The following is a 26,596-nucleotide window of genomic DNA, read 5'->3' as shown; positions in this document are numbered from 1 at the left end:
TTTGTATTAATTTAGGGACTATGGGTAAACCAAATTGTGAGTTTCGTCTTTTAAAGGATTTCCAATAATGTAATTATGTAGCTCAGGGTAACAAATACACAAAGGCCATTTGGCATAAGGCTTAAGTCAGCACTAAAATACCTTTATAAATTTATATAGCCATAAGAATTAAGACATAATAAAATTAAATAGAATGCATAACATCTCAAATTAAATATAATTTGTCTCATGTGAGAGGAACGACTTCTGGCTTTACCATGTTACCTCTAATTAAATATTGGGAACACTGAACCCTTTGTCATAAATCCCACCGACTCCATGACCCTTACGGCCAGAGAAACAGCTTGCAAACTTGTTGTTTGGATCTTTGATCTTACACTGCATTCAAGGCATCATATCCACTTTGTCACAGACACCCAATCTCCAAAACATTATGCATCTTCACACTACCTCAATCACTTTGCTGTTGAAACCCTGATACACATCCACATTACCTTCAGAGTTTACTCCAGTGTTCTTGCTTATTTTCCAATTTGCTCAATAAACATCAGCTCATCCTCTTGCTTACACCTATTCTGCACTGGGTTGTACATAGTCATAGCTCCTATTCTCATTCTGCATTTGCTTCTGGACCTTCAAAAGTGCAAATTTAAATTTATGTCCTTGTCTTTACTGTGTGTTGTTCCCTTATCATTGTAAATTTCTCCTGCCTTTCTAAATCTGTTGCTCTGACTCTGGCCTTCATGCAAAGATTTCCTTTGTATTCGCTGCTGATGGCTATGCCTTCATCTGCCTAGATCTCACACTCTAGCATTTTCCTTCAGTAATCCCAATAACAGAATAGATTGCATGTTTAATAGCTGACTCTATATATCTGGCAACATTGTTTATTAGAAGTTTGAAACAATTCAGGTTGTATCTACCAATATTATAGCTCAGTTAGCTCAGTGGGCTAATAAGTGATTCAAAATAATGGCAACAGTGGAGATTCGTGGCATGGTGGCTCAGTGATTAGCAGTGCTGCCTCATAGCACCAGGGACTGGGTTCAATTCCAGCCTTGGGTGAAACTAGGTGTAGAGTTTGCACATTCTCCCAGTGTCTACATGGTTTTCCTCCCACAATCCAAAGATGTGCAGCTTAGGTGAATTGGCCATGCTAAATTGCTCATAGTGCCCTTCTTAGCCATGGGAAATACAAGGTTACAGGCACGGGGTGGACTGGATGGGATGCTCTTTGGAGGGTCTGTGTGGACTTACAGGCCGAATAGCTTGTTTGCACACTGTAGGGATTCTAGGATTTGATTCCCACTCCAGCTGAAGTAGATGCAGATCCTCCCTCCATGCTGTGCCACTGAAAGTGGAAAGCAATAGCAATCCACCACTTTTGTTATCTGCTGAAAAGTAAGCCAATAAGCCAAGGATCTGCCTTTATGCAGAGCACACATCAAGGAAAGAATGAATAACTAAAGTCTGACATGGATATAGGTTATTCACAAGACATTTTTTTTAAAGATTGGATTCCCTACAGTGTAGAAACAGGACCTTTGGCCCAACAAGTCCACATTGATCCTCCGAAGAGTAACCCACCCAGACCTATTCCCCTACCCTATATTTATCCCTGATTAATGCACCTAACACTATGGGCAATTTAGCATCGCCAATTCACCTGACTTGCATATCTTTGGATTGTGGGAGGAAACCGGAGCACCCAGAGGAAACCTACTCAGACACAGGGAGAATGTGCAAACTCCACACAGTCACCTGAGGCAGGAATCGAACCAGAGTCCCTGGCGCTGTGAGGCAGCAGTGCTAACCACTGATATACCCAATATTTGATAATATATTTGGCTAAAATCACAGAAGAAGTAATTTACCTGAATTTATTTAAATACTCATGTTTGTCACAGCAACACAGTTCTTACTATTCATAGAACTGTTTGTTAGCTTCACAAGGAAACTACTGCTGTTAAGGTGTCCAGGTCAGGTTTTTATTCAAAGAGAAAAACATTCTCCAGCCTTCTTTTTTTTCTAATCTCCACAGTCCTATCTACTTAGGACACTTGGATGACCTCCACTGGGTGCTTTAAATTATTGCAGAAGCAGCACCAGTGATATCTTCACAACATGTTTCAAATATGAGGCAAAAGAAGTGATCCAACAGCAGTGTCCTCTCCCAATTCAACATGCCTAACATTGAGGTGTTAATATCTTAAAATCAGCTCTGATGGGCAGCACACACCAGGATCCCAAAAGAACGACCGTACTTGAATGTCAGTTGTGGCAGGTCTCTTCCAGGAGGATAGTATAACTACTTTAGGAACATTCTCCAGTCATCCCTGCTGACCCATGGAAGTACCTGTGTTACCAACCAAAATAAGAAAGGCTCATTCAGGAAGTCAGCAAATACATCAAAAGAGTTAGTCAAGAATATTCATAGGTGAAGTCAGGGCATAAACTCCAATACACCAAGTACCATTATCCCACATAGTATTGTAGAATCCCTATAGTGAAGAAAGAGGTCATTCAGTCAATGGAGTCTGCTCTAACCATCTGAAGAGTATCCATGCAGATCCAACACCCACTACCCCCCCCCTCAAAATCCTTGTAATCCCACATTTAGCATGGCTAATCCACCCAACCTGCCCATCTTTGGACTGTGGGAGAAAACTGGAGCACTGGGTAGAAATCCACACATACACAGGGAGAACATGCAAACACCATATAAAGAATAAACCAACTCTGGCAACTCAGTGCGAATCACTGAGCCACCGTGCCACTGTTCCAGGTGAGGTTTCTCACAGAGTTTGAAGCTCATATTTGTACTCCATGGGAGCTTTGACCCACTTTATTTCATCTGACCAGATTGTTATATACATCTATTTTCCTCATGTCATTATCCAACTTTCCCTTAAATGCACCAAGTTATTTGTCTCAACTATTCTATGAGAGGGGAAAGTGAGGACTGCAGATGCTGGAGATCAGAGTTGAGTGTGGTGTGCTGGAAATGTACAGCCGGTCAGACAACATCCAAAGAACAGGAAAATCAATGTTTTGGGCATGTGATAGCAAGTCCCATATTTTCATTACTCCCTAAGTAAGACATTCCTTGTCAATTTTGTATTGGATTTATTATTGAATAAAGTCTACTTATGGCTTCTGGTTTTAGACTTCACCTCATCTCAACTGACGATGCTGTCTACACAGAATCACAAGTTTCTGCTATATGACTGAACAGATCCATTTCAAAACTTTGGGCACATGAGCCAAGATATTCCAAGAGATAGTGAGATGCAGACTACAGGATTTTCTTCTTACTCATTACTAAGTGTTGGGATTCGAAGAGTGATGCAGTTAGATGGACACGTTGACATTTTGAACAACTGGTAAGAACTACTTCCCAGTCATTAGTATCAGTACTGTTGCACTTCAAGGAGAGCTTTAGAAACTGGTAAGGAGGGAAAAATTCACTATCACTGAAGAAGTTGTACTGAGTAAATTGTTGGAACTGAGTAAATTTTTGGAGCTAACAAGTGCCTGGGTCCTGATGGGCTTCATGCTAGAGTCTTAAAAAGCGATTAGTGATGTAGTTGATGCATTGGTTTTCATTTTCCATAACTCCCATGATTTGGGGCAGTCCCATTAGATTGGAAGACAGTGAATGTAATTTTTTTTATTCAAAAGGGGAAGGAGACATGAGCAGGTTGTAGCCTTACAGTTGACAAATTTGCTACACACACGAGAACTAAACAGGATAGGCAGGAAAACACTTGACTACGGCGGGTGTGTGTGTGTGGTGGGGGGCATTTGGTCAGAAGAATTAAAGATATCTGTTCACAGTGAGAATGGATCAGTGTAAATAAGGTGCTAACATTTGTTCACGTGTGGAATGTGTGGCAGTACTTCCCTTTGACCCAGAGGGCTGGAAACTGCACACATATTTTACAGTTCGATGTTGGTTTATATTGAAGACTCTTAACAAGACTCATACTCAATAGGAAAAGAACTTGTAATTTAATAAGGTGAATGGAATATGCATGTAACAGAACAAACCTGATACATTTTCATGTATACCACACTAAGCAGATTTGAATTTATGAAGCTCAGCTCCCTAATCTTGACCGTTCTGGAATGTTAATGTCTCAGCCGTGCAAACTAGGAAAACATAAAGGCTGAAACTGAGATAGTAAGAAAGTTAGAAGGTTTCCCTACATGAGACAGAGAGAGAGAAAACATTCTTCTGTAACTTACATTCACTGACCTAAGGGTTCAAGGGACACTAGCTGTGAGACAGAGGGGGAGAGACAGGATGAAAGCTGGTGAAAAGGTTAATTCTTTGTGGTATGACTTAAATGTACACTTGCTTGTCATGGATTGAATGTTTGTATGTTGTTCCGAGGAACTCAAGATCTGGGAATGTTATGAATTTAATTTGCATTTTGGGAATCAAACATGATTTTTAAAAACTATTTTGTAGGACAATGGTATAGGGCAACATTAGCTGAGTGACGTTAACTCATAACCTTTTCCACATAGTTTCGACAAGTCTCTCATTATGATGTACTGTTAAAAGGGAGATTATCTAGCTAAGGCATTTGGTTATTTGGCCTGGCTTGATCAGGGTTTCCCACTTTGATGTGCATGTAGCTTAATTAGTCAAGCGTACTCAGACCTGTCAATTAGTTTCTCTTCCTCTCCAAACTTTTGCTACTTTATGGCTGCTTATCTGATTAAGGACATATGGTGTTTTTGTAATCTCCGTACCAATTTCTGTATAAAGACAGCTTGTTTGCAGCAATAAGGGGAACTGCCTGAGACAGCTCTTCGAGGTAAGAGCCGGAGCCGTTACTGAGCTAATGTTTTAAAATCTTACCTCAAGCCTGACTTGTAGGTATCTATGTTATATTGTAACATTGATGCCATTGATAAATAAACTAAACTGTCTGTAAATGTTTTATATTCCAGACTACCACAGAGTACAATCTTCGGGATGAACCAAGAGAGGCTTCCAGGTCCAGTCCATTAAGGATTTCCTGAGCCGTCTCGAACAGGTACTTTAACAGACATAAAGCAAAAAACTACAGGCCAGTTAGCTGAACATTATTTGTAGTGAAAATGTTAGAAGGTATTTTTAAAGAATTTTTAACATGGCACTTGAATAAATTCAAAGCAATCTGGCAAAGTTTTTGATAAAAGTTTCATTAATGATGTTTGACCAATCTAATGCAATTCATTGAGGGGGTAATGTGCTGTGGACAAAGGGGAACCAGTGTATATTCTGTATTTAGACTTCCAGAAGGCATTTGACAAGGTGCCACATCATAGGTTATTGCAGAATATAAAAATTAATATGGAAGGGAGCATATTGATATGGATAGAAGATCAGCTGGCTAATAGGAAACAGAGTTGATGTAAATAAACTTTTTCAGGTTGGCATGATGTGATGAGAGGTGTGCCATAGAAATTGGTGCTGGGATTCCAACTGTTATTAATTTATATAAATGGCTTAGTTGAAGAAATGGAAGGTATGGTTGCCAAAGTTGCTGACAATGCAAAGATAGGTAGGAAAGTAGGTTATGAAGTGGATAAAAGATGGTTAAAAAAAGGTATTGGTAGGTTAAGTGAGTGAACAATGTAGTGGCAAATAGAATATAATGTGGGAAAGCAAAGTCGTCCAGTTTGTTAGGAGGAATAAAAAAGCATATTATCTGACGCGTGAGAGATTGTAGAGCTGTAGAATAAGATCATATGAAATAGGAACAGGAGGAGGCCTTTTGGTCCCTCAAGCTTGCTCCATCATTCAATAGGATCATGGCTGATCCGAAACTCTTCACATCCATTTTTTTGTCCCTTCTCCATAAAGTTTGATTTCCCTAAGCTTACCTACAAGGGAAAACATCCTGTCAACATTTACCCTATAAGCCCCTTATGTTTCAGTGAGATCATCGCTCATTCTTCTAAATGCCAGTGAATAAAGTCCCAACCTATTCATTCTTTGCTCATAAAACAACCCCTCCATACCAGGGATCAACCTGGTGAACCTTCTCTGAACTGCCTTCAATGAAATATATCTTTCCTTAAATAAAGGGACCAAAACTGCTCACAGTATTCCAGATGTGGTCTCACCAGCACTTGGTATAGCAAGACTTCCCTACCTTTATACACCAACCCCCTTGAAGAATTTGATTGCCTGTGTAAATGAGTTACAAATGATTATGAAGGTAACAAGGAGAAAGTGAGGACTGCAGATGCTGGAGATCAGAGTTGAGAATGTAGTGCTGGAAAAGCACAGCAGGTCAGGTAGCATCCGAGGAGCAGGAGAATCAATGTTTCGGCATGAGCCCTTCATCAGGAACTATGCAGGTACAGCAAGTAATTTGGATAGGTATTTGAATGTCATTATTTATCATGAGGGGAACTGATTACAAAAGTCAGGAGTTTAAAAAAGAAAGAGGCAACTTTCTTGAAACATATAAAATGCCAAAGGGTCTTGACAGGCCGATGTGGATAAAATGTTCCTCTTATGTTTATGGGATAATCTAGAACCAGGGGGTCACTATTTAAAAATCACTCATTTAAACATTTTTTTTCTCTCGATATGTCTTTGAAACTGTCTCATTAGAAAAGTGGTGGAAGCAAAATCCTTTCCTTTTATTTCTTTTAAGGCAGAGGTAGATAGATTCTTGTTAAACAACAGATTTAAAGGTTATTACGGATAGGCAGGAATCTGGATTTGTGACTATGCTGTGGCTTTAAGAGGTGTATTTTGACTTGTTTTTTGTTTGAACAGAGGTTTTAAGGCAGAAGTAATGAGCTGGCTAGTGAGGCCAATAAGTTAAACAGTTTGGGAGGCTTTGGGTATTTATTTTAAGTTGGAACAATAGAAGCAGCCTGAGTGGGTGTGGTCCAGCTCTTACAGATCAGGATTTCCAGGGTTTTTTTATATAAGTTTAGCTTTAAGCAATTGCTGTTAGAGTCTCAACAGGGTTGGAAGCTGCAGTAAATGTTTCCTGGCTGCTCCTCTAAGTTTTTGCTTGATATTCTTTTTCTCTCTCTGCTGCTGGACTGCATGTGCGAAAATTTGATTTCTGAACCTGCCTTTTTACCAATAGGTGTGTTTACAGAATGTTACTATATTGTAACAGTTAATTAGTTAGTAATAGTTACTGTATCTATTATTCTGTTAAGTTTTTCGATATGTTATTGTAAGTTCTTCTTTCTTTTGTTGTCTTTGAATAAATAACGTTTGAATAAATTACATCTTGCTTAACACCAAGTAGTTTGACCAGCTGAGTTGCATCTGGAACATAGCACTTTACACTCACCTTTAAAAACAAGAAAAGTAGGGTCTAGGCTATCTTCTTAAAATATTTTGAGGGGATCTGGCCTGGCCCATAACAGATAGATTACGATCAGATCAGTCATAATTTTAACGAATGACAGAATGGGGTCATGGGTGGCGTATGTTTGCTTCTGATTCATATGTTTGAATGTTTTCTTGAGGATTTTCATTGCCCTCCCATAGAAAGTTGGCCATTTAAAAGCTGAGAGAAGAGGACCTAGCAGGAGAGATCATTTTCAGCCATATAGACAGTGTCTAGACCACCAAGGTTGACTTCAAGAAGGCCACGGTGGCACAGTGGTTAGCACTGCTGCCTCACAGCGCCAGAGACCCGGGTTCAATTCCCGCCTCAGGCGACTGACTGTGTGGAGTTTGCACGTTCTCCCCGTGTCTGCGTGGGTTTCCTCTGGGTGCTCCGGTTTCCTCCCACAGTCCAAAGATGTGCAGGTAAGGTGAATTGGCCATGCTAAATTGCCCGTAGTGTTAGGTAAGGGGTAAATGTAGGGGTATGGGTGGGTTGCGCTTCGGCGGGTCGGTGTAGACTAGTTGGGCCGAAGGGCCTGTTTCCACACTGTAATGTATTGTAATCTAATCTAATCACAACCCCTTCATAATTTTTTTAACTCATCAATGAGGAGCTGGTGGGAGTACTCAGGGAAATATAAATGCAAGATCAATGGAAGAAATATTGAGCTTGTAGGACAGAATTGTGTTTGAAGTAAAAGTAAATGGTGTCGTTCAATAAGGACAGACGGCTTATAAATGGAACTAGCAGATTAATGACCTGGGTGACCTCGACGAGAAAGAGAAAAAATAATGGTTCGATGTGGTAGTCATTGTGGAGATGTGGTTACCATGCTTGAGGATAACTATTTTGGGATACTTCACTTTTAAAAGAGATAGCTAAATTGGAGAAGAGAAGGTGTAGTCCTTATTATAATGAATAGAATAAATACAATAAACAGAAATTATTTTGGTTCAAAAAAATCCAACATATATACTCACATTCGATGAAGCTAAGGAGAAACGAATGTCAATATGCACTGTTGGGATGACTTTAAAGGCACATAATTTTAAGTGTAACGTTGAACAGAGTATGAAACAGGAAAACAGAGGTAAATGTAACAAGAGTAACACAGCAATTTTGAATGACTTAAATCTTCATTTGGACTAGATAAAACAAATTTGTAATGGTAGTGTGGAGGAAAGGTTCCTGGAATACACTAAAGGTAATTTTCTAAATCAATATGTCATTCAAGGAGTATGGGATCAGTCTATTTTAGATCTAGTACTGTGCAAAGATTGAAGGTGAACAATAAGCTTTTTAGTAAAGGAGCCTTTAAAAATAATGTACACAGTATGATAGATTTTATATTGGCTTTCTTGACAATTTACTGAAGCATGGAATTTTATCAAAGTAAACCATGTTGGTGTGAAGGACAAGTTGGCTCATGTAGATTGTGAAACTGGATTAAAAAGAGATATTGGGCAGATAGGCAAAGTGGACATTTAGAGAATTAATATACATTCCTCCAGGAATAAAATCCTGTTAGAAAGAGTTATTCAATTGTGGCTAAAAAAATAAACTAAAGATAACATTAGATTCAAAGAAGATGGCTTAGACATTGTCAAAAAACCTGAGGATTGGGACAATTTTAAAATTTAGCAAAGTACGACAAGGAAATGACATAAGAAACAATGAGAGTTATTTATTTATTGTTACATATGTCTAGAACGAATCAGTGGAAGGTGCTTTATTGCCACAATTTGGCACCATTTTGAGTTACAAAAAGAATAACAAGAAAATACCTGAATAGAGTTCACCCTCCATACAAGGGGGTCTTCGAACACAGCTGATTCTGCAATGCCATGAGAGTAAACTAGCTAGGAATGTAAAAACAGATTATACTATGAATCCTCCCTTAAAATTGTTGTAGTATTTCTATAAAACACAACTTTAACATAAGCACGATTTCCCACATGACTTAACGTTAGAGCCGGAGTTAGTTTCCAAAGGACATTCCCTGTCTGCAACTTCTTCTGAAATGCAAAGTGAGTGGCATTTATTATATCACAAATCGTAAATCACAACCCAACAAATGCTACAAGGCCAATGAAAAACATTAGAGCTTCACCTCAACAATAAAAATGAAAGGGAAGAGAGTTAATGTGAAGAATGTTGTAATGGCTGTCTGAATTGGTGTTGTGCTGCTTTTGTCTCTTATTCTGGGCTCTTTTCTGCTCTACATCATAATATAGTTACTGAAAATCCAGGAGATGGGAAAAATGGGAAATCTGAGTTTCTCTAATGACAATTGTTTCACTCAGAGAATCAGTGCCTGCATTGTGCAAAGGCACCAACAGTCACCTCCACTCCATTGGTTACTGTGTATGTTTTTGCCTTGTCTTGGTCCTGCCACTCAACGGTGAGAATTTCCTCTTCCTCTTACCAAACTCAACTTACTCTTCTCCTTGGGATCAGAACAAATGGACTGCATTAGGAATTACTTAAGCAAGTAAGTGCAGTTCAGTCCCCTTGCAAACCAGCAGAACAAAAGACAGAGAATGTCAGGATAGCATGGATAGGGTAAATAGACAAGGCCCTTTCCCCAGAGTGGGGGAGTACAAAACTATAGGGCATTGGTTTAAGAGAAAGGGGTAATATTTGCAACAGACCTAAGGGGCAACTTTTTCATGCAGAGGATGGTGCGTGTATTGAATGAGTTGCCAGAGTAAATGGTGGAGACAGGTACAAATACAACATTTAAAAGGCATCTGGATGGGTATATGAATAGAAAGCATTTAGAGGGATATGGACCAAATGCTGGTAAATGGGACTAGGATTATTTAGGATATCTGGTCAGCATGGATGAGTTGGACCAAAGGGTCTGTTTCCATTCTGTACATCTCTATGACTCCATGATTCTATATGCTGATCTGTAATAATGATGCACGTATTGTGGGTAAATCACCAGAAGTTACCTTTAATTTGGCTACTTCTTAAGAAGTCTCATAAACAAGTACTGAAACAATGATTTAAACTTTATCGTATATAGCAACCAAAATAAGACCCCTCAAGTTAAACCTCAAAGCTCAACTTGTCTATCACTCGATTAATGATGGAATTTAACTATGATTCCAACTAAGTGTCTGTCTCTGGATGTGTCCAGGGTTCAACCCTTATGCAGTGTTGTTCTGCTGCTGAATTGTTTGGTGTTGGACTTTTGTCCCTCAGGTCCATAATGTGATATTGATTACGATTCTTTAGATTCTTTCATCCAAATTACTGCAAATCTGCAACGTGCCTTCTTATCAGAAGTAAATTCTTTGTACCTTGTTACACTTGGCATTGACTGTATGAAAACACAGCTTTTCTGTGATTAACTCCTTGACTTCTTCTGCAGGGTAATCATTTGGCCATGTGACTTAATGCAGTCACTATCAAGCAGATGTCAAAAGAGTTTTATTCATGTAGCTTTGATTCCTTCTTTTCCCAGACATGGCTAATTGCTTTCAATTTCGGTATAAGTTTGTCTTTGTCTCTTAATAGTTCATTCCAGACAGAGTTATTGCTACTGCTTTCATGTGTAACAGTCTATCTTTGTTGATTCTTTCAATCCATGAACAGTTGTTCAAATTCTGAAGTTTGTACTATCACACATGATACTGATGCACAACTCCAGCATTAATGGGGAACACTTTCATGAATGGACTGGAGTTATTTTTCAATAATTAATCATTTTGACTTGATAAATTAAGTGAGGAATTATATATTATTTAATAGTCTATTGTCGGAGAACATATTTGATGAAAAAAGTCATTGTTCAAAAGTAAGATAATTGTTCATGGTTTTATTGTTGTTTGACAGCTCAGGCTAACATACACTTAGAATAACATGCATGGTATATGTTTAGAGGCAAAGGGCTTTTTCTCAAAGACAATGATGTTTTAAAATAGCTAAGTCAGGTAACAAAGTGTGTAACATGCCTGTTGAGTATTTATGTTTGTGTGTGCAATTATGTATACATATATAGTGCGTGCATTAGTTTGGAATTAGTTTCTGTAGCGGGCTTTGTCATCTTGCAGTTGCTTTGATATGATAGCGGTGGATGTTTATGAACTTCAGTAAGGTAGTCGACAAGGTTTCTCATGGTAGACTGGTTAGCAAGTTAGGTCACATGGAATACAGGGAGATCTAGCCATTTGGATACAAAACTGGATCAAAAGGTAGAAGACAGAGGGTGGTGATAGAGGATTGTTTTTCAGACTGAGGCCTGTGACCAGCAGTGTGCCACAAGGATCGGTCCACTGCTGTTCATCATTTATATAAATAATTTGGATGTGAACATAGGAGATATGGTTTCCAAGTTTGACACCAAAATTGGAGGTGTAGTGGACAGCGAAGAAGGTTACTTCAGAGTACAATTGGATCTTGATCAAATGGGCCAATGGGCCAAAGAGTAGCAGATGGATTTTAATTTAGATAAATGCAAGGTGCTATTTTTTGGAAAGGCAAATCAATGCAGGACTTAAACTCTTCATGGCAAGGTCATGGGAAGTGTTGCTGAACTATGAGATCTTGAAGTGCAGGTTCATAGTTGCTTGAAAGTGGAGTCGCAGGTAGATAGGATAGTGAAGAAGTTGTTTGGTATGCTTGCCTTTATTGGTCAGTGCGTTGAGTATAGGAGTTGGGAGGTGATGTTGCAGCTGTACAGGACATTGGTTATGCCGATTTTGGAATACTGCGTGCAATTCTGGTCTCCCTGCTATAGGAAGGATGTTATCAAACTTGAAAGGTTGGGAAAAGATTTACAAGGATGTTGTCAGGTTTGGAGGGTTTGAGCTATAGGGAGATGCTGAACAGGCTGGGGCTGTTTTCCTGGAGCGTTTGAAGCTGAGGGGTGACTTTATAGAGGTTTATAAAATCATGAGGGGCCTGGATAGGGTAAATAGACAAGATCTTTTCCCTGAGGTAGGGGAGTCCAAAACTACAGGGCATAGGTTTAAGGTGAGAGAGGTAAGATTTAAAAGGGATCTAAGGGGCAACTTCTTCATGCAGAGGGTGGTGCATGAATGGAATGAACTGCCAGAAAAAAAAGTGGTAGAGGCTGGTACAATTGCAACACTTAAAAGGCATCTGGATGGGTATATGAATTGGAAGGGTTTAGAGGGATGTGGGCCAATTGCTGCCAAATGGGACTAGATTTATTTAGGATAACTGGTCGGCATGGATGAGTTGGACTGAAGGGTCTGTTTCCATGGCGTACACCTCCATGACTCTATTTAGCTGTGCCATTTATTTCAAATGGAATGATGGTTAATCACTAAGAGGTGATAAAATCTAAGCAGATGCATAAATTGTTCATTGATTCCAACATATCTTGGTAAAGATCTATGGAGCTTGTAAACTAAGAAGGACAAGCTGTATTAAAAGAAATTATCTTGCAAACTAATTGACGTGAAACAACGAATCATAGGACCGTAGTCATGATTTGGAGACACCGATATTGGACTGGGGTATACAAAGTTAAAAGTCATACAACATCAGGTTATAGTCCAACAATGCTTCCAAATAAACCTGTTGGACGATAAGCTGGTGTTGTGTGATTTTTACCTTCATAGGACCATAAGAGGTGATACTAGTAAGTTGACCAATGCTTTGAAATACATCAATCAGGAATAAGGTAGATACTACCTAGCCAATTCAACACTGACCATGAGCTGTTCATGTAATAATAAGCCAATTAGAATTGAGAATGCCTCAGATCATGTATACGGCTAAGTGTGGAGCCAGGGTTAGGTCTGCATTTTAATTGTTCAATGCATAAAGAAGGTCAAATTCAGAAGAACTACTTCAGTTAACAGAACATAACGAGAAGCCTGTGCCCAATTACCAGTGTCACAAACTGGCATTCTAAAGTCGATCAAGTATAAACTCACTGCTTTTATTTACTATTGTCTCTTATGTGCTTGTTATAAGAAATTTAATAAGTTCTTTAAAACTTATGAAAACATATTTGTACTTGGAATAGAACTAATTAGTTCTTTCAAACTGAGTTTGAGAAAGTCAGTAAATTGTAATTGACTAAGATCTTACAATTTAAGTTAAAGTGCATCCCAAAGTCTTACAGCAACAGAACACACAAATGATCACAAAATGAAAATGGCAATGCAGAACTAAAAAATGGCCAAATGAACAACATTAAAACAAAAAAGATATTAAGCAGGATGACTTACACTGGGGACTTGATTTAAAAGCTTCTGTAAGTATGTAAAAAGTAAGAGACCAAGAAAAGACAGATGGAATATTTTGTGACAAATGTGTAATAACTTACTTTGGCTGGAAAAATGGAGAAAGCAGACTTTAAAAAGCTGAGAAACTGTCGAATGCTAATAATATTCTGTGGGACCAGTATGTCCTTTTTCAAAAGTCATAGCAAGTTAACATGGAGGGACAATAAGCTATTAGGAAAGCAAATGAAAATATGACAATGCCTTTATTGTAAGGGATTGGAGTTTAAAAGCAGAAAAGCCTTACTGCAATTGTATAGGACCTCAATGGGTCCACATGTGTATTAATGTGCAGTGTTGGTTTCCTTATTCAAGGAAGCACAGATTTGCCTTAGAGGGAGTGCAACATATGTTAATTAGACTGATTCTGGTATGAGGAGATTGTCCTCAGTGTAATAAGACCATAAGACCATTCGGCCCATCAAGTCCACTCTGCCATCAATCATGGCTGATGGGCATTTCAACGTCACTTTTCCACACTCTCCCCATATCCCTTAATTCCTTGCGAGATTAGGAATTTATCAATCTCTGCCTTGAAGACATTTAACATCCCGGCCTCCATTGCGCTCCATGGCAGTGAATTCCACAGACCCACCATTCTCTGACTGAAGAAATGTCTCATTTCCATTTTAAATTGACCCCCTCTAATTCTAAGGCTGCGCCCACGAGTCCTGGTATCCCTGCTTGATGGAAAAAATTTCCCAGAGTCCACCCTTTCTAAGCCATGCATTATCTTGTAAGTTTCTATTAGATCTTCCTTCAACCTTCTGAGCTCTAATGAATACAATCCCAGAATCCTCAGCCGTTCATTGTATGGTAGGCCTACCATTCCAGGGATCATCCATGCGAGCCTCCACTGGACATGCTCCAGTGCCAGTATGTCCTTGCTGAGGTGAGGGGCCCAAAACTGAACACAGTATTCTAAATGGGGCCTAACCAGAGCTTTATAAAGTCTCAGTAGCACGTTACTGTTTTACATTCCAACCCACTTGAAATAAATGACAACATTACATTTGCTTTCTTAACCACAGACTCAACCTGCAAGTCAAGCTTTAGAGAATCCTGTACTAGCAGTCTCAGATCCCTTTGTACTTTGGCTTTATGAATTTTCTCACAGTTTAGAAAATTGTCCATGCCTGTGCTTTTTTTCCAAAGTGCAAGACCTCGCATTTGCTCACATTGAATTTCATCAGCCATTTCTTGGATCATTCTTCTAAACTGTCTAAATCTTTCTGTAGCCTGCCCACCTCTTCAGAACTACCTGTCTGTCCACCTAACTTTGTATCATCGGAGAACTTCGCCAGAATGCCCCCAGTCTCTTCATCCAGATCATTTATATATAAAGTGAACAGCTGGGGCCCCAACACTGAACCCTGCAGGACACCACTTGTCACCAGCTGCCATTCCAAAAAGAACCATTTATGCCAACTCTCTGCCTTCTGTCAGACAGCCAATCCTCAATCCATGCCAGTAGCTCACCTCGAATACCATGGGCCCTCACTTTACTCATTCTTAACTAACAGGGTAACCCCAACCCTTCTGCCCACCTCCCTGTCTTTTCGATAAGTTGTAAATCCTTGGGTGTTTAACTGCCAGTCCTGAACTCCCTGCAACCACGTCTTTGTGATACCTATCACATCATAATCATTTACGATTATTTATGCTGTTAATTCATCTATTTTGTTTCGAATGCTTCAAGCATTCAGGTAAAGCATCTTAATACTAATTTTCTTATCCTCATGATTTTCATCACCTCTACCTAAGTTATCCTTCCTTTTTGCATCACTCCTAGTCTGTCTTGAACTTAAACCCTGCACATATGCTAACCTGCTGTTTATCTTTCTACTTGACTCCATACTCCCTGTTGTGTTCCCTTTCCCTTCCCCCGACTCACAAGTTTATCTTTTTTGCCAGAACACTGGATCCAGATCAGTTCAGGTGGAGTCCGTCCCATCGGTACAGATCTCCCTGGTTCCAAAACTGATGCCAATGTCCCATGTAATGGAATCCCTCCGTCCCACACCAATCTCTTAGCCATGTGTTTACTTCCCTAATTTTCTTATCCCTATGCCAATTAGCATGTGGCTCGGACAGTAGTCCAGAGATTATGACCCTTGAGGACCTGTTCTTCAATTTCCTTCCCAGTGCTTGATAATCTCCAAACAGGTCCTCCTTCCTAGCCTTGCCTATGTTGTTACAACAACTGGATTGTTTCCCTCCCGCTCCAATATCCTTTCAAGCCGTTAGAGATGTTCTGCACCCTGGCACCGGGCAGGCAACGCACCATGCGGGACTCCTGATCCGGCTCGCAAAGGATACTATCTGTCCACCTAATTACAGAATTCCCTATAACAACTATGTGTCTTTTTGCTCCCCCCTCTTGAATGGCCTACTGCACCATAATGCCATGGTCAGCTGGCTCATCCTGTCCACAACCCTTTTCCTTATTCGTACAGGGAGCAAGGATCTCATAACTGTTGGACAAGGTCAAGGACTGAGGGTCCTCCACTCCTGAGCTCAGAATCCCCCAACAGCTGGAGCACATCACCTGCCCAGCCATCTCTATTTATTTAATTAATTTGTACAAATTTATGAGTTAAACAATTGTTAGTACTTCTCTATGGTCTTATTCAACTCACCAACTAATTGTAAACTTTTAATCAATCACACGAAACACAAGAAATATCAATTGAAATGCCTTACCTTTGCAAAACATGAGAATTCTTTTGTTTGGTTAGAGGAGGAGGGCGGGTGGGAGACACTACATGTGTAGTGTCTCGGGATTTGGCTGCTGCCAAAATATGTACCTGTAACTCCCGAGGTCAGTTTTTATATTTAAAAATTACCTTCCCATTGTGCCGCTGGTCCATGCAGTCGCTCCTTCCACTCGCCACTGAAACAATGTTAAAGGGTTAAACTGCACTATCTTTCTCCAGAAGCTAAACATTTTGGAAGTGGGTGGAGATGACATTCAAGCAGGAATGTAGATGACTCCCATTTCCTTTGGGCAGCCATTTACTACTACTCTCCTGCTATTCAAGGAAGAAATAGCAGGGCATCCCAAAATAAATTGTCCCATGATACAGCATGGGTTCACGAAGAACAAGTCATGCTTCACAAATCTTTTGGAATTCTATGAAGACATTTCAAGCAAGGTGGACAACAGGGAGCCAGTGAATGTGATGTACCTAGATTTCCAAAAGCCCTTTGACAAGATGCTGTACATGAGGCTACTGCATAAGATAAGGATGCATGGTGTTAGCGTTAGAGTATTAGCATGGATGGAGGATTGGCTGACTGACAGGAAGCAAAGAGTGAGGATAAATGAGTGCTATTCTGGCTGGCAATCAGTGACTAGTGGTGTGCATCAGGGATCAGTGCTGTGACCACAATTATTTACAATTGATATAGATGATTTGGAGTTGGGGACCACATGTATGGTGTCAAAATCTGCCAATGACACGAAGATGAGTAGCAGAGCAAAGTGTGCAGAGGACTGTAAAACTTTGCAGAGGAACATAGATACGTTGAGTGAGTGGGCAAGGTCTGCCAGATGGAATACAATGTTAGGAAATGTGAAGTCATACATTTTGGTAGGAGTAACAGCAAAATACATTATTATTTCAATTTATACCAAATGTTTACAGTGTGATGTAACTGAAATTATATAATGAATCAAATCTGGACTGTTTGTTAAATCTCTCTTCTTTTAAAATGAACATGTTGGTTTGACTTCTTTCATATGTAAATCACAGTACTTTTTTAAAGTTAAACTGTGAGGTGCCCTGTGTGAAACTGTCTGTGCCATAATGTTCAGACTGATTCTAATCTAAAAAATGAATTTATAAAATCTTACATGGATTCGTGCAGTTTTTGAGCAAAATAAAATGTAATTCTGTAAGTACAGATTCACCCCACAAACTTATATGTGTGTGTGTGTGTGTGTGTGTGTGTGTGTGTGGGGGTGGGGGTGGGGGGGGGGGGGGGTTATGGATGTCTGTAAGAAAGTGTGTGTATGTGTGTGTGAGTGTAAAGGGTATACGTCTATGAGAGGGAGCGTGTGAGTGTGGGAGTGCATGTGTGAGGTAATGAAAGAGAGCTTGTGCATGAGATAGGGTCTGCGAGAGTGTATGGGTCTGCAGGAGTGTGTGTGTGTCTGTAGGAGTGTGTATGTGTGTGTGTGTCTGTATGTCTGTGTAGTGCAGTGGTGTCACCTGTAGTGTGACATGAACCCAAGGTCCTGGTTGAGGCCATCCCCATGCATTTCCCATCAAGGATGGGCACCTCAGCACCTCAATCTACCACAAACAATCAGATTATCTCACAATGCTACACTTCTCCAACTTCCACCCAAAACATAATAAAACAGCCATCGCCTATGGACAAGCCCTATGCATACACAGGATCTATTCAGATGAGGAGGAACATGACAGGCACCTGGAAGTACTCCAGGATGTCTTCATAAGAACAGGGTATGATGCTCGACTCATTGCCTGCCAGTTCTGACATGCCACAGTGAGAAACCGTAATGACCTTCTCGGGAGACAGACACGAGCTGATTGAAGGGTATCCTTCATTATCCAGTACTGATCAGGAGCTTAAAAACTCTGCCATGTTTTTTGCAGTCTGCAACACATTATCAATGAGGATGAGCACCTCACCAAGACCTTCCCCACACCTCCACTCCTCACCTTTAAACAACCACCAAACCTCAAACAGATCATTGTTCGTATCAAACTGCCTGGCGTTCAGGACAACGCCAATACAACCTTGTCATAGTAAACGCTGCAAGATGTTTCAGACTGTCGACACGGATACCACCATTACGCGTGGGTACACCTCCCACCGTGTACAGGGCAGGTACTCATGCGACTCAGCCAATGTTGTCTGTATCATATACTGCAGGCAAGGATGCCCTGAGGCATGGTACATTGGTTAGACCGAGCAGAGGCTATGGCAACAAATGAATGGACACCGCAGAACAATCAACAAACAGGAGAGTTCCCTCCCATTCAGAGAATACTGCAGCGGTCCGGGACATTCAACCTCGGACCTTCATGTGACCGTCCTTCAAGGCGGACTTCAGGACAGGCAACAACGCAAAGTGGCTGAGCAGAGGCTGATAGCCAAGTTCGATACCCATAGGGATGGCCTCAAACGCGATCATAGGTTCATGTCACACTACAGGTGACCCCATTGCAGTACACACACACACATGCACCCTCTTGCAGACTTATACCCCTTTACACTCACACACACTTTCTCACAGACACTCATAACCTGCCTACGTGCGTGTGCACGCACACACACATACATACACCCACATATAAGTTTGTGGGTGAATTTGTATTGCAGAATTACATTTTATTTTGCTCAAAAACTGCATGAATCCATCCAAGATTCTGTAAATCCATTTGTTAGATTAGAATCAGTCTGAACATTACGGCACAGACAGTATCACACAGTGCACCTCACACCTTCAACGCATTATCTGGGCCGACATGACACCAATTGTTAAAAGTTCACTTGAGAATGTTAATTTAAAAAAGTTCTGCGATTTCCATATGAAAGAACTGAAACCAGCATGCTCATTCTAACAGATGAGAGACTAACAAACAATCCAGATATTTTTCAATATATAATTTCATTTGCATCACACTGTAAACTTTTGCTATAACTTCTGTGTCTTATGATCTTATACTCCACCACCACCTGATGGAAGAGCAGCGCTCCAAAAGCCAGCGCTTCCAAATAAACCTGTTGGAGCATAGCTTGGTGTTGTGAGATTTTTAACTTACTTAAGAAAAGATGCACTGGCACTGGAGGAGGTGCAGAGGAGGTTCGATGGGTTGATTCCGAAGTTGATGGGCTTGCCTTATGAGGAGAGGCTGAGTAGACTGGGATTATGTTCATTGGAATTCAGAAGAATGAGGGGTGATCTTATTGAAACATATAAAATTATGAAGGGAATTGATAAAATGGAAATAGATAGGACGTTTCCACTGGCAGGTGAAACTAGGACAAGAGGGCATGGCCTCAAGATCAGAGGAAGCAGATTTAGAACTGAACTGAGAAAGAACTTCTTCATCCAGAGGGCTGTTAATCTATGGAATTCCTTGCCCAGGGAAGTAATTGATACTACTTCAATAATCACTCTTAAAGCTAAGGTAGATACATTTTTGAAAAATAAAATGTGAAAACGCGGGAAGTGGAGCTGAGTCCACGAAAAGAGTAGCCATGATCTTATTGAATGGTGGAGCAAGCGTAAAGGGATGGTGGTCTACTTCTATTCCCAGTTCTTATCAAATTGAACTCTCATTCAGTCCCTTCCATTCAGAAATGCTTTACTGAAGCTTATCACACCTACATTGTCAGAAATGCTTTACTGAAGCTTATCACACCCCCATTACTGAAGCTTATCACACCTACATTGTCTTGGGGAAGCACTGAGACAGGAAATCATTTGCATAATTATTCCCCTGGATTAGGGCATTTACATTTACATTATCTCTGAGGATGACCTCATCCTACAATTGTACCTGAGATAACGTGTGGTTATGGGAGGGGGAGTGGCCAGAGTACCTGTTAGCATTAGCAACTGACCTATATAAAGGGGATGTGTTTCCTTTGTTCGGAGCCTCATTTGACTTGACTTTGCACGCCTGTGAGGAGGGTGAAGGGGGTCACCTAGCTTGTACAGGCTTTAATAAACTTTAATTGTTTGCATAAGTTGGTGTGTGCAAGCTGCATCTTGTGTGTGAAACCTCTGGAAAAAGAACCCGATATATGGATTGGATAGGCATATGGAGGATAGTGGGCTTGGATCGGTGCAACATCGAGGGTCAAAGGGCTGCGTTGTACTGCGCTGTATTTTTCTATGTTATATATGGTGGCAGCATTGATATTCCAACATACATGGAGCTTCCAGGGGGACTGAATAAACGATTGTTTTAAAAAATTCTCAAGGTCAGGTTCGTAGGAGAGTAGTCTGACACAGAACAAACGACCAAGAGGCGAGTCTGCTAGAATATGGGCATTTTATTCCCCGCAGCGTCGCCACAACGGGTCTGGCTTATACTCACTCTACATGTTACCAAAACTGGGAGCCGTCAGTTCTCGTAGAGCGGTTGCCAACAACCCACGCTCGGCGGTTAAACGTAACCCCGGAGCAGACTCACCGAACTGGAGACTTTTCCAGCTGATATACTCTTTTCCAGATATAAACGTTCGTGTGAACAGCAGAGCAAGGCTAAAAAACACATTCCATTCTGGTTACATACAGATAAGAAGATTCACACGGGACTAAGCAACACCTCCATTCCGGTTAGATTCACACATGTATTGGGACATAATTTTTAACCGTTTCACCACATTCCACTGCTTGGAATTTTACACCACATTCCACTGCTTGGCCCAATACATGTGTTACATTATGATTCACACATGTATTGGGACATAATTTTACACCACATTCCACTGCTTGGCCCAATACATGTGTTACATTATGCTTAATTCAGTTCAATTCGTTTCAGTTAATTTCAGTTCAGTCAATTCAGTGTAATTCAATTCAGCTCAGTTCAGGTCTGTTCAGTTCAATTCAATTGTGTTCAATTCAGTTCCGTCCATTTCAATTCAATTTAGCTCAGTTCCATTTTGTTCCGTTCAATTTGATTCACTTCAGTTCCACTCAGTTCAGTTCAGTTCAATCCCATTCAATTCTGTTAACTCCGCTTCAGCTTTTTGGACATGCCCACATCCTCCGCTGTACCCCAGGCAAGGGGTTCTTCGGCAGGACTGGGATCCTTTCTCAAACAAACTGCCACGTACATGCCCACATCCATGCCATCCCAGGACGGTCGGGACCTCCACAGTTTGTTCCTCTGGTTTCTTAGTCTTTTTCCAAAACATTGTTCTGTATCAAAATCTCTCCTCAATTGCGATTGATCCTGCCGACTACGCCAAATGTTTTAAAAAATTCTCAAGGTCAGGTTCGTAGGAGAGTAGTCTGACACAGAACAAACGACCAAGAGGCGAGTCTGCTAGAATATGGGCATTTTATTCCCCGCAGCGTCGCCAGAACGGGTCTGGCTTATACTCACTCTACATGTTACCAAAACTGGGAGCCGTCAGTTCTCGTAGAGCGGTTGCCAACAACCCACGCTCGGCGGTTAAACGTAACCCCGGAGCAGACTCACCGAACTGGAGACTTTTCCAGCTGATATACTCTTTTCCAGATATAAACATTCATGTGAACAGCAGAGCAAGGCTAAAAAACACATTCCATTCTGGTTACATACAGATAAGAAGATTCACACGGGACTAAGCAACACCTCCATTCCGGTTAGATTCACACATGTATTGGGACATAATTTTTAACCGTTTCACCACATTCCACTGCTTGGAATTTTACACCACAACGATCATCTGAGTGTTTGTTGCGTGAGATGGATGGGCACACAACGTAAGATTCACCCTGATCTCTCTCTCTCTCTAAACAACACTCAGTCGACCCCTCGTCTCTTAGGACTTGGTGGTGACGGATTCTTTGAAGTAACTCGCACACTTGCACACAACGAGTCGCTTTACACAAAAAAGGGTTTTGATTGGGGTTAGAGTCGGGGTTAGAGTCTCCAGATTCTATATAGAATAAGAAAAGGGTGAGAGGTAAAGTGAGAAAGGGGTTAGAGTCCTCTCGGTAAAAGGGGGTTAAAGTCCCCTGGAAAAAGGAGTTTAAAGTCCTATAGACATGAGGTTTGAGGTTCCAGAGTAAGAAAAAAGTTAGAATTTGGTACTTCTTAAAGTTATTGCCTTTATCCCTCACATCTCCCCTTAGAAGTACTTTTAGAACAACATGACGTCACCGGGAAAAGGGGGAGAAAGTGGAGCCGGTCTGCTCGGATCCCAGCAGTGAAGTGCATTGACTGCCGGGGAAGCTTTGTTCAGGTTTTTATTGTGGAATCTCAGTTTCTGGGCTGTGGACTCGACTTGATGAGTGTTTCGTCTGGGGGAAAGAGTGTGGCTTGGACTGTGGTGCCATGTAGTCCGCTGCGAGGGCTTTGTCTTTTTATAAGAGTAATTTCAGGGAGAGGATGTGAAAAAAAAGAGAAACGCTGAAAATAAGGTTGTACTAATACTTAGGTCGGAAAAGGCAGTTTCAATGTAAATTGTGGATTAGTGGTGCTGGAAGAGCACAGCAGTTCAGGCAGCCCTTCATCGGGAAGGGCTTTTGCCCAAAATGTCGATTTTACTGCTCCTCGGATGCTGCCTAAATTGCTGTGCTCTTCCAGCACCACTAATCCAGAATCTGGTTTCCAGCATCTGCAATCATTGTTTTTACCTCAATGTAAATTGTGCCATGCTGAGATGTTTGATATTTAAATATTTTGATTTGTTAAAATACTGGTTTAAAAAAACTTTTAAAAGGCTGTTTTGCCTTATTTGGATTAGGATCTCAATTCAATGTGTTTTGTGGATTATGTAATAGGGCATATTTTATTTTTACACTAATACTATACAGCATTATGTCCTTTTTAAAATTAAACTAGTAACCTTAAAACAAATTGATTGAGGACCCTGAGCCCCTGAATTGTTTGAAATTCTACAATGCCTGTTTAAAAAAAACAATTGTGTCAGTGGTCATGCTTTAGCCAGATGAGGATATTGTATTATAATATCTTGTTACTATGTTTTTAATGCAGAGTGTTCACAAAAAGAAGAGTGCATTTTAATTTTGATGTTTTGTCAAGATTTTAGAGAATATTAGAACTTGAGGCTGAGCCTTTTAAGTTCTGTCAATTATTGTTAAGACTTCATTGGCCCCGTTCATATTGCAAAGTCAAAGAAGGTTGAAATAGGCAGACATAATTTAGTGTAGTTAAACATGTGACTGTCTTCATATTGATAACCACCTTGGCAAGGAAGGAATGAGAGAGGAAATGCAGAGATATTTTTAGCAGCTAACATTGTCTCTAGAATTTCTCCATTCACAGGTAAAGCATGCTTTGCACAACCTGATCCAACAGATTCAATCAGCTCTCCAGTCATGAGCACAAAAAGTGAAGAAGCTAACAACAGTGAAGTGGAGGTTGGTAGGTTTTTTGCCAGTGGTCTTCCTATGGATGTGAAACCATGTGAGCTTGATCCTTCTCTTTCGGTCATTTAAGGTACATGTGAAGCTAACATCAAAACAGCCAATTGGTTTTGTTACATTTGACAGCAGAGCAGGAGCAGAAGCAGCACAGAATGCTGCGTTCACCTAGCCTGCTGCTGCAGCTGCAATTGCTGCACTTCACACTCAGATATGCTGGTATCCTATATCTGAAGCATTTCCGCAAGAATGGAAGTCTCATCAGTTTTGTTAGGTATATAATTGCCGTTATCCAAGAATTCAGATTACTCTGTGGAGTGATGCAAAAGGCTAGACTGGATTTTGTTTTCAGGTTGGACTTTACTGAACAGGATTTTGAATAACTGGCTTGTTTCCACTCGACTTGGAGAAGGTGGACTGGTCACTAAGGACTGTAGATTTAAGAACTTTACTGGTGAACTGTTTTTCCACGTGGGAGGATTCTGCAAATTCTTTTTACTGCATGGACTAGTAATTTTTGTTGTTATAATTATTGCATGTTGTGTATCATTAACTTGTTTAAATACTGGTGGTCAGAGTCTTATGAAAGCTGATAGTGTCAACTAGGCGGTTATCATGGAATGATAAAAGGGTGGAACGTAATGCTAAAAGATTAAATTGTACTATCTCTCTGGACATTAATGTAATGTTAAAGGGTTAAACTGTACTGTCTTTCTCCAGAAGCTGAACATTTTGGAAGTGAGTGGGAGTGGGGGGACATTCATGCAAGAATGAGGATGACTCCCATTTCATTTGAGCAGCCATTTACTACTACTACTCCTGCAATATTAAATTAAACTCTCATCCAGTCCCTTCCATTCAGAAATGCTTTCATAATAATCCCCTGATACTGAAGCATATCACACCTACATTGTATTGGGGAATCACTGTGTCAGGAAATCATTTGCACAATGATTCCCCAAGATTAGGGCATTTACATTTGCATTATCTCTGAGGATGACCTCATCCTACCATTGTAACTGGGGTAACATGTGGTTATGAGAGGGGGAGTGGCCAGAGTACCTGTGCGCATTATCATCTTACCTGCATAAAGGGGATGCGTTTCCTTTGTTTGGGGTCTCTTTTGACTCCACTTTGCACGCTTACGAGGAACGTCAAAGAGGGTCACTTAGTTTTGTACAGGCTTTAATAAACTTTAACTCTTTCCAGAAGTTGGTGTATGCAAATTACATCTCGTGTGTGAAACCTTGGAAAAAGAATCTGACGCTCAGAAAGATTGAATACATGACATCTATGTAGATTTATTGAGTAGTAGAGATATATGGCATGGAAACAGACCCTTCAGTCCAACTCGTCCATGCCAATCAGATATTCTAAATAAATCTAGTCCCATTTGTCAGCATTTGTCTCATATCCCTCTAACCCCATCCTACTCATAAACCCATCCAGATGCCTTTTAAATGTTGTAATCGTATACCCATGACTTCTAACATTCAACATTTATGTCACATTTAACATTATGAATGGTTCCAAGGTACTTACAGAAGAATACAGTCACATAAGGAGATATATGAGAGCAGATGACTGAAAGCTTGGCTTTAATAAGCATCTTAAAGGATGAAAGTGAGGTAGAGGAATGAAGAAATGTAAGTAGGGAGAGCTTAGAGCTAAGGCAACTGTAGGCACTAGTGGCTGGGCAATAGGGAATACTTAAGATACCTACAATCTTGTTAAAATGAAAAAAAACACTAGTCAGACCATAGCTGAGTTGCTGCGAACAGTTTTAGTCCCCTTATCTAAGGGAAGGTACAATGGCATTGGAGGCAATCTAGACAAGGCTACAGGGGGACTGAGGAGAGGTTGAGTAGGTTGGGCCAATACTCATTGAAGTTTAAAAGAATGAGAAGTGAACTTACTGAAACATTCAAGACTTATAGGGACTTGATACTAAAGGTTGTGATCTTTGTGGGAGAGTTCAAGACGGACGGTCATCGCTTCAAAATAAGGGGTGGTCTTTTAAAATAGGGGTGAGGAGGGATTCTTCCCTCAAAGAGTAGTGAATCTATAGAATTCTTTACCACAGAGGGCTGTAGGGGTTGGATTGTTGAGTACATTGAAGACTGAGAGATTTTTAATCAGTCATCGAATGCTACAGAAAAAAGGCAGTGAAATGGAGTTGAGGATTAGCACATCAGCCATGATCTCATTGAATGGCAGAGCGGACTCACTGGGCTGAAAGACCAATTACTGCTTTTATGGTCTTATGATCGTCTTATAATTTATCTCCACTACTCAAGCAGTACAATGAACCTCATTAAAAGTAAAAAGAGTTTAGGCTAAAAAAATCTTAACTGCTTCCCCGTTTCTCCCTAGACCCGTTGAGCATTTCCAGATCTTTCCTGTTTTTAGATTACTCATGTTCTTGTGAAAATAAACAATTGTTTACTAATACTCTGTATCATTTACCTGTTTATTATCGATGCTGTACGCTTTCATCATATGATGAAATCCCTGTTCACGAATGATTTATGTACTTAACAACCTAACAACGATTTACGTCAGCACGATAAATATAAACGAGAAACTTCTTCAAAATAAAATTAGAGATATGGAACCTTAAGTCATGTTGAATAAAGCAATTCGTCTAATCCGTTCAATTTTCATACTTCCAGTCAACCTGTTATCTTATTCCCCGAATACAGAGAGCACTTCGATACAAAGTGATGCAGGGCCCATTTCATTCACATTAAGCATCTTCACATCTACAACAATCGCAGCACCACCGATTCTGAGAAATAAAAACCCTCAACGGTCAAATAGCGTTTCACAAGTGTAATCCCTGGTTAACTAATTCAGAAGGGATGCATTCCGTCTTATTT

The 26,596-nt window shown here is 40.3% G+C and overlaps 1 long non-coding RNA gene across 2 annotated transcripts; it reads right to left on the bottom strand.

The window, feature by feature from the left end:
* Positions 1-1,648: 1,648 nt before the first annotated feature.
* On the bottom strand, positions 1,649-26,596 carry LOC122560848 (uncharacterized). Of its 2 annotated transcripts, none has more exons than XR_006314831.2 (3): positions 26,184-26,596; positions 9,149-9,223; positions 1,649-2,356 (listed from the first exon to the last, which is right to left on the bottom strand). It is a non-coding gene; the product is annotated as an uncharacterized LOC122560848 (long non-coding RNA). The 2 variants fall into 2 exon arrangements; XR_006314832.2 differs by having other exon boundaries at positions 26,333-26,596.

Source organism: Chiloscyllium plagiosum, unplaced genomic scaffold (assembly GCF_037043375.1).
Source record: "Chiloscyllium plagiosum isolate Xiang-an unplaced genomic scaffold, Cpla_swu_hap1 HiC_scaffold_2, whole genome shotgun sequence".
NCBI lineage: Eukaryota > Metazoa > Chordata > Chondrichthyes > Orectolobiformes > Hemiscylliidae > Chiloscyllium > Chiloscyllium plagiosum.
This window is presented reverse-complemented; position numbering and strand designations above follow the sequence as displayed.